Source organism: Crocuta crocuta, unplaced genomic scaffold (genome assembly GCF_008692635.1).
Source record: "Crocuta crocuta isolate KB4526 unplaced genomic scaffold, BGI_CrCroc_1.0 scaffold31, whole genome shotgun sequence".
NCBI lineage: Eukaryota > Metazoa > Chordata > Mammalia > Carnivora > Hyaenidae > Crocuta > Crocuta crocuta.
In genome coordinates, this window is record NW_027528362.1 from 11,279,893 (window position 1) to 11,287,044 (window position 7,152).

A 7,152-nucleotide genomic window follows, 5' to 3' on the forward strand; every position below is an offset into this window, starting at 1 on the left:
GGGTGCCTGCCGGGCTGCTCACGGCCCCCGCGCCCTGGCCGCCGCCCACCTCCCCAGGCTGGGGAACACCCCGCAGCCCCTTGCAAGTGCGGGGTTTAACTGGTGCCTTGTACGCCCCCGAAAGGTAATGGGGATGATTGTCATCAAGTTCTCCGGGTGTATCTCTATCTGTCATTACTGCAAAGCCTGAGCTCCTCGCCCGGCTCAGATCTCGGGCTTTGGGGAGTGAGCCACCAGGTTTAAATTGTGTGTGCATCGTTTGCCACCTGGTAGAATGCCGTAGCCATTGGAGGAGAAGGATGGGCTTTGCTGAGCCGGGCCAGTGAAACTTAGCCGCTGCGAATGGGCCCGAGGAGCCCGGAGCGGCGAGCGAGGCTGCAGGGCGGGCGGGCTTTATCCTGTCCGGCGCCCAAGCGCCTGTTATGTTGGCGTCGCGGCTTCTCTGAGGACCTGGTGAAATGCTTGGGGGTCTCTGTCCGGGTGCAGATTTAAATGCCTGGCACAAGTTTGCCCTGGGTTCTGGGAGGGTACTCCGGAAGCCCCTGCAGCCTGTCCATGCATCCATCTCCCGGCGAGTTTCACTTAGAATGAGGAGTAAGAACAAGAGGCCCCAAAGTCATCCGGGAGCCCCCGAAACCAAAGCCACACGGATGAGGACAGGGAGGCCACAGACCTACTGGGTCCTCAGGTTTCCTCCTCAGGAGGCCCCTGCATGGCTGCCAGGATAAACTAAGTTTTGCTCTTGACGTCTTAAAAGGCTTTGAAGGTGATTTGGCGACCGTGGTTAAGGGTCCTCAGAACATGACAGCTTGTGTGTTTGAAGTTCAGTTTATTGAAATTACGCGAGTCTGTGTGACGCGTAGCTAACGGCTGTGGCCTCCCGCCCCGTGTAAACCAACCTGTGTGAGCATGTGAGGTCTACGTGTGATGGACTTTTTGGCAGCCAGAGTATATGGCCTTGCTTTCGAGATGGTGTTCATGTGCCCCAGGGAGATGTTACTTGTTATAAAAATCATCCAGTGTGATATTTACTTACCAAAGGAGAAAGAAGTTTAATCAATAAAATTTCATCTGAGGGCATAATGCCATGTTTCTGTTTATCTGTGTCCTTTGAGAATGGGGGGAATGAAATTTGTTCAGCGCATACTAAAAAAAGCTGAAGTATTTTATTTTGCACGTGAAACAATACTTTAAATAAATATCCCCCCTCCCCCCCCCNGAGAATGCCCGGAAAATGTGAGCCCCCTGCAGATCATGAACGTTCTTTAATAAAAGAAACATTTCCTCCCCTTTAAGCAATCAGAAGGTAAAATGTGTTGACTCAGACCATGATACGTGCCCTGGGTATGTGATCCTAATGTATAGTGTGACCATAACTTGCGGGTTGGGTAGTGGAATGTGTTAAAACATTTGCGTAAGTGGGAAGGTACATTTCACTGGAACCAGGATGTTTAAAAACGATACTTCTTTATATTTGACCCGTGGTGAGCTGAGCACCTCAAGCACGTACCTGCCTCTTAGGGCTCTTCTCACCAGGACACAGGACCCAGAAGACTTGGGTCATTTTGTTAAGGTCAGAGAGCTAGATCTTGGTAAGGTTATACTGGGCCTTGGTCTTTCTACCACACAGGAGCGTCAGGCAGGCAGCAAGGTAGGGGATTTGATCTTTCCCCCTGAGAAGGAGGCACCTGGGGCAATCCTCCTGGAGATGGTGTATTGTATTTATTTATTTATTCATTTGTTTATTTATTTGTTAATTTGCATTAATTATTAGTTAGTTAGCATGTAGTACAACAGTGATTTCAGGAGTATATTCCTTAATATCTCTTACCCATTTAGCCATCCCCATTCCCACAACCTCGCCAACAGCCCTGTTTTGTTCTCTGTATTTAAGAGTCTCTATAAAAAAAAAAATTAAAAAAAAAAGAGTCTCTTATGTTTTGTCCCCCTCTTTGTTTTTATATTATTTTTGCTTTCCTTATGTTCATCTGTTTTGTATCTTAAATTCCACATATGAGTGAAATCATATGATATTTATCTTTCTCTGACTAATTTTGCTTAGCAGAGTACCATCTAGTTCTGTCCACGTTGTTGCAAATGGCAAGATTTCCTTCTCTTTGATTGCCGAGTAATACTCCATTGTGTGTGTGTGTGTGTGTGTGTGTGTGTAAAACACATCTTCATCCATTCATCTGTCGATGGACATTTGGGCTCTTTCCATACTTTGGTGCTTGTTGATCGCGCTGCTGTGAACACTGGGGTGCACGTGCCCCTTCGAAACAGCGCACCTGTATCCCTTGGATGAATACCTAGTAGAGCAATTGCTGGGTCTAGGGTAGTTCTATTTTTAACTTTTTGAGGAACCTCCATACTGTTTTCCAGAGTGGCTGCACCACTTTGCATTCCCACCAGCAGTGCAAAAGAGAGCCTCTTTCTCCGCATCCTTGCCAACATCTGTTGTTGCCTGAGTTGTTAATTTTAGCCACTCTGACTGGTGTGAGGTGGCATCTCAGTGTGGTTTCAATTTGTATTTCCCTGATGAGTGATGTTGAGCATCTTTTCATGTGTCTATTAGCCATCTGGATGTCTTCTTTTGAAAAGTGTGTATTTGTGTCTTTTGCCCATTTCTTCATTGGATTTTTTTTTTGGGGTGTTGAGTTTGATGAGTTCCCTATAGATTTTGGATACTAGCCCTTTATCTGATGTATCGTTTGCAGATATCTTCGCCCATTCCATCAGTTGCCTTTTGGTTTTGCTGATTGTTTCCTTTGCTGTGTTTTTTATCTTGATGAGGTCCCGAGACGGTGCATTTGAATAGCAGCGATTGATCTCTTCTCCCCTCACCCCTTTCTCCCATGGGTCTCTTTTCCCCAAATCTTCTGGCCGCTCCACTGTTCTGTTCTCCTGTGTACTAGGAATAATACGTCGCTCTGGAAGAGTTTCGCACAGCAAAGGGTGAGGCTGTCAAGAGAGCAGGAGACCTTTAAATGAGAATTCCTTCTCTAGTTTAAGAATGCATATGTGATTTACCTTTACGGCTTAACAAAAAGGCCAGGTAGTGAAAAAAAAAAAGATGGTTTTCACCCAACGTGGATTGAGGTGAGAAGCGGGCATAGGAAGTCAAGTGTCTTTACCCTTAGAAATTGAGAAGCAGTGCTGAGGCTGTTCTTAAGTTGTTTTCCCACCCGGGCGCTCTCCCCATCCTCTCGGCCGCCCCTGGAAGGTGGGGGTGGATGTGGTCCCTCATTCCCCATTCCCAGTCTCCCATCACTGAGTTCTGCTCCTTCTGCCTCTGTAGCCACAGCCAGGCACACTTCAGGGCTCTTCCGGAACTTCTCCACGGTGGGTGATTCTCATGTTGTGTTCTGTCTCGAGTCTGTTTGCGCCATGCTCTTGCAATCTCTGGCCTGGGATGTGACCCTCACTCTGGATTCAGGCTGTGCTCCTAGAATATTGAACAAACGCCTTGACTGAAATCAGGCACTTGTACTCACTGGCTTCTTGAGGCAGCCACTTTTTCTCAGGGAAATGTGCCGATGAGTTTTAGACCATGGAAAGTGATACAAATGCACTAACATTCTTGTTATATTTCCTGAGAGTGAGCAGTCAGTCGAGTACACAGACACTTGACCTAGGAAAGAAGATCGCACACTTCAGGGGCTAAATATATGCTCCCTGGGCTGCTTGATCTATGTCCCCCGGAGGAGCCTGGTAAGAGTAGATTTCCTGAGCCCCTGAGAGTCTGGGGTGGGACACAGCACTGTCCCTTCAGCCGGTCCTGAGTGATTCCCGTGAGCACTGCATTTTGGAGCCTCTGTGCAAAGGGCTTCGGAGTTCCCATTTTGCCTCTTGCCACCAGCTCGAATTGCCTGGCTTTCCCAACTCAGATAGCCGTGTGCACAGATAACTGGATTATTCTCCTGTTTAAATCCAGTAACTGGGAAGACCCGAGAGTAAGTCAGGCCATTGGGTCTAAGGAAGTTTAGATTCACGTTACCCAACTGTAACTAAAAGTGCACGTAGTTACACGGCAAGTTGGTGCCGTTTTCTAATAGATGGTACATTTCAAGTGGCACCGTCACCTCAGCTGATTTGCAGTCTATGCTGGATTGCAATCCTTTCTGTATGATTGTGTTAAAAAGAATGATTTTAAATGACCTGGTGTTTATAATTCGTGCAGTGCGCTCGTTTCCGTGGATATGGAGGAAGCTGGGGGTGGTTGTGTAGACCACTCCCCTCCATTAGAGTTGCTCAGCCCCTTGCAGTGCGGCTTCTGTTCAGAGCCTGCTGCAGACACGGACCCCCACTCTCATCCCCCTCCACCCCTGCTGATCAGCTTTGGACAGCAGACCTCTCGCCCCGTAGGGCTCCTCTCTCCCTGTCTCCTTCCTTCCCTTGCGTCCCCTTGTCCCTTGTCCCCTGGAGCTGGCTCTCCCCCTGGGCCCTGCGGCCCCGCCCCCCCCCCCCCCCCNTGTTTCTCCCCAGGTCATCAAGGTTGATCTCGCAAACACTGCTGAGAGGAGGAGCCTTCTTTGTTCTGCCTTTTCCTGGCCATGCGTGGTCAAGTCTTCATGTCCTTGAGGGGCTGAGGGGTCGTCTCCTAATTCAGCTTGCTGGGCTGGCTGTCTCCTCAGATCCTCTCATGGATGCCAGTGTGATTTATGTGAAATGCCAGTTTGGCCAGGCCTGTTGCTGAAAAGGCTCCGGTTTGTCCCATTACCCACAGCACTGGGCCCGTGCTGGCCTGCTCGCTCTGCCCCCATAGGTGTCCCCTCGTACCGCGCACACGGCTTGTGCCGCCGGCTCTGTTTGAACGTCTGACTTCCCGCCGTACATCCTTGTGCGTCTCCGTGTTCGCGTGTAGCTTGGTCGATGTTACATGAATGGATAGAATCACTGCAAAAGGCGGGCGACTCAGAGCCCTAGAAACGCCCTTCGGAGATTTCAGCCTTGACCGCTGCCCATGCTGCACCACGTGGAGTGCGGCTCTCTTCACCGTGGCTCTGCCCTCTGCCACCAGCGCAGCCCGACGCTACCCCACGGATCCCTCCCACTGTGTCCTCCCTCCCGTGAAAATCATCTGCCTAAGTTGCCGATCAGGAAAGAAGCCTAAGAGACTGAGTCATTTATTCAGTTACACCGGCTAGCTCAGGCTCGATCAGGACTCGCATAAAGTTCTGGTGATTAAGCTTCTGCTTTTATCACCAGGCAAAAATGTAGGTTCTTTCTTTTAAGAGAAAAACATTTTTTTGACCTCTTTGTCAAGTGCCACAGAGAAAGCCGTCTACAGCCGTTGGCAACACATTGGTGGCTGGGGACCGGAGTTACCTGTGGCTTCTTTGTGTTGTGTTGCTGCCTGGAAAGGTCATGTGTCATTTGCATTTTTCAAGCACAAGAGAGCACGTGTGACCCGTGAGGACCTCATGGGTAGCCTTAAACACTTGCTGTCTTGCCCCTTCCGGAATGTCTGCTGAGTTGATGCAGAGAAATGGTGGGGCTTGAAGGTCACGGTCAGTGTAATGTATGTGGAAACTGACGTTGGTAAATAACCATTGTTCCCCCCCAAAGTGACATGTAAAAAATAAGTTTTAGATTTACCGAATTTTAAGAGGAAAAAACATGACGGCAGAACCCATGTTTCATTTACATGCTTGATACCTTGTCTTCATTTCTTAAGTTTTTTTAATCTTTCTCCTTTACCCACTCACAATTCCCATGATAGATGGCATCACTATTAAGTGATGTAAAGTAAGTCGGTTGTGTCCCCCCAAATTGCGGAGGGCATTTTTGGTTACAAAAAATACGATTGGAGGTATGGATAAAGGTGAGTTTGATGTCCAGATTCTCATAAGCTAAATTGAATTATGCATAAATATAGGCATCTGAATACATTCTTTTTCCATAACTGAAATGTTGAATGCCTTCTTTTGCACTGTTATTATTAGAATTAGTGTTTTAAAAATAAGCTTGGTGGGTTAAAGCCTCTGGCATGTGGCGCCATATGCCTTTAATGAACACTTTTGAAATGTTAAATAAATTCCTTTAAGAATGATAAAGTCTTCTTTGGGTGTACTCATTTTCTTTCTAATTTAGATTCTTGGTTATAAGCAGCTCAGTTATACGTGGTTTGAGAGTCCCTGGGTGGAAATCATTCCATGAGCTCTCAAATCTTCTTTTAAAAAGTCTATTAATATGCCTTTTATCTTTGTGATTTGGGACAGCGAGTCATTAACTTTACATTCATTTCAGTGATTTAAAACTAAATGCAAGAGCAAGACAAAAGAACTTTGGCATAAGAAATAGAGGAATTTAGTAGAACGAATACTGCGAAAGGCATTTTACACAGGTTCGAGCTCGCTGGGTTCGTTTTCTAGTGTGCAGACAGAAACAAATAACTGTTTTCTGGAGTGGAATGAAGACATGCTACTTCTCAGGAAGGAGTTGGCTGAGGCTACGCATATGTGAGAATTCACATAAGGATGATAAATAGAATTTTCCTAATATAGGTGATGAAAGAGGCCCTGTGGCAGGAAATTGCAGTGCAGTGTAAGTGTGCAGTATGGTGAGTGTGCAGGACAGTATGAGTGTGCAACACGGTGAGAGTGCAGGACAGTTAAGTGTGCGGTACGGTGAGTGTACAGTGCAGCGTACGCGTGAAATAAAGACTGAATGCACAGTACACTGTAAATGGTCAGTGAGGAGGAGAACTTGAAGTGGACAAGCACATGTTGGAATTCCAGGTCTGCTTCTCCCTTCTCTAACACCATGAATATGTGGAAAGACCTTTCTAGACCTCCTCTGTGAAATAGAGTCGACAGAGTGGCTGCCTTCGGGGTTGAATGTGGGATTCAAAGAGAGAAAACTGCCTGTCCCTGCTTGGCTCGGGGCTCATCCCTGCGCAGGAGCCCTGAAGACGTCAGGGGGTGTTATCCCTCCTGGAGAGGAGGTCAGTGTGCTAAGACTTCAGCCGATGTTTCGTTCGGGGCAAGTCCGGGTTCCTAGAACAAGCTGGGGTGTTATTGAGAGCCTCTTCCTGAGCAGCAGTGCCCTCGGAGGAAGTGCTGTGGTGGCCTTGAACCTGCTTGTTGGCAACATAAACATGGCGAACGATTGGAGGAAAATGACCACCCTGTCTTATCTCACTCTACGCTG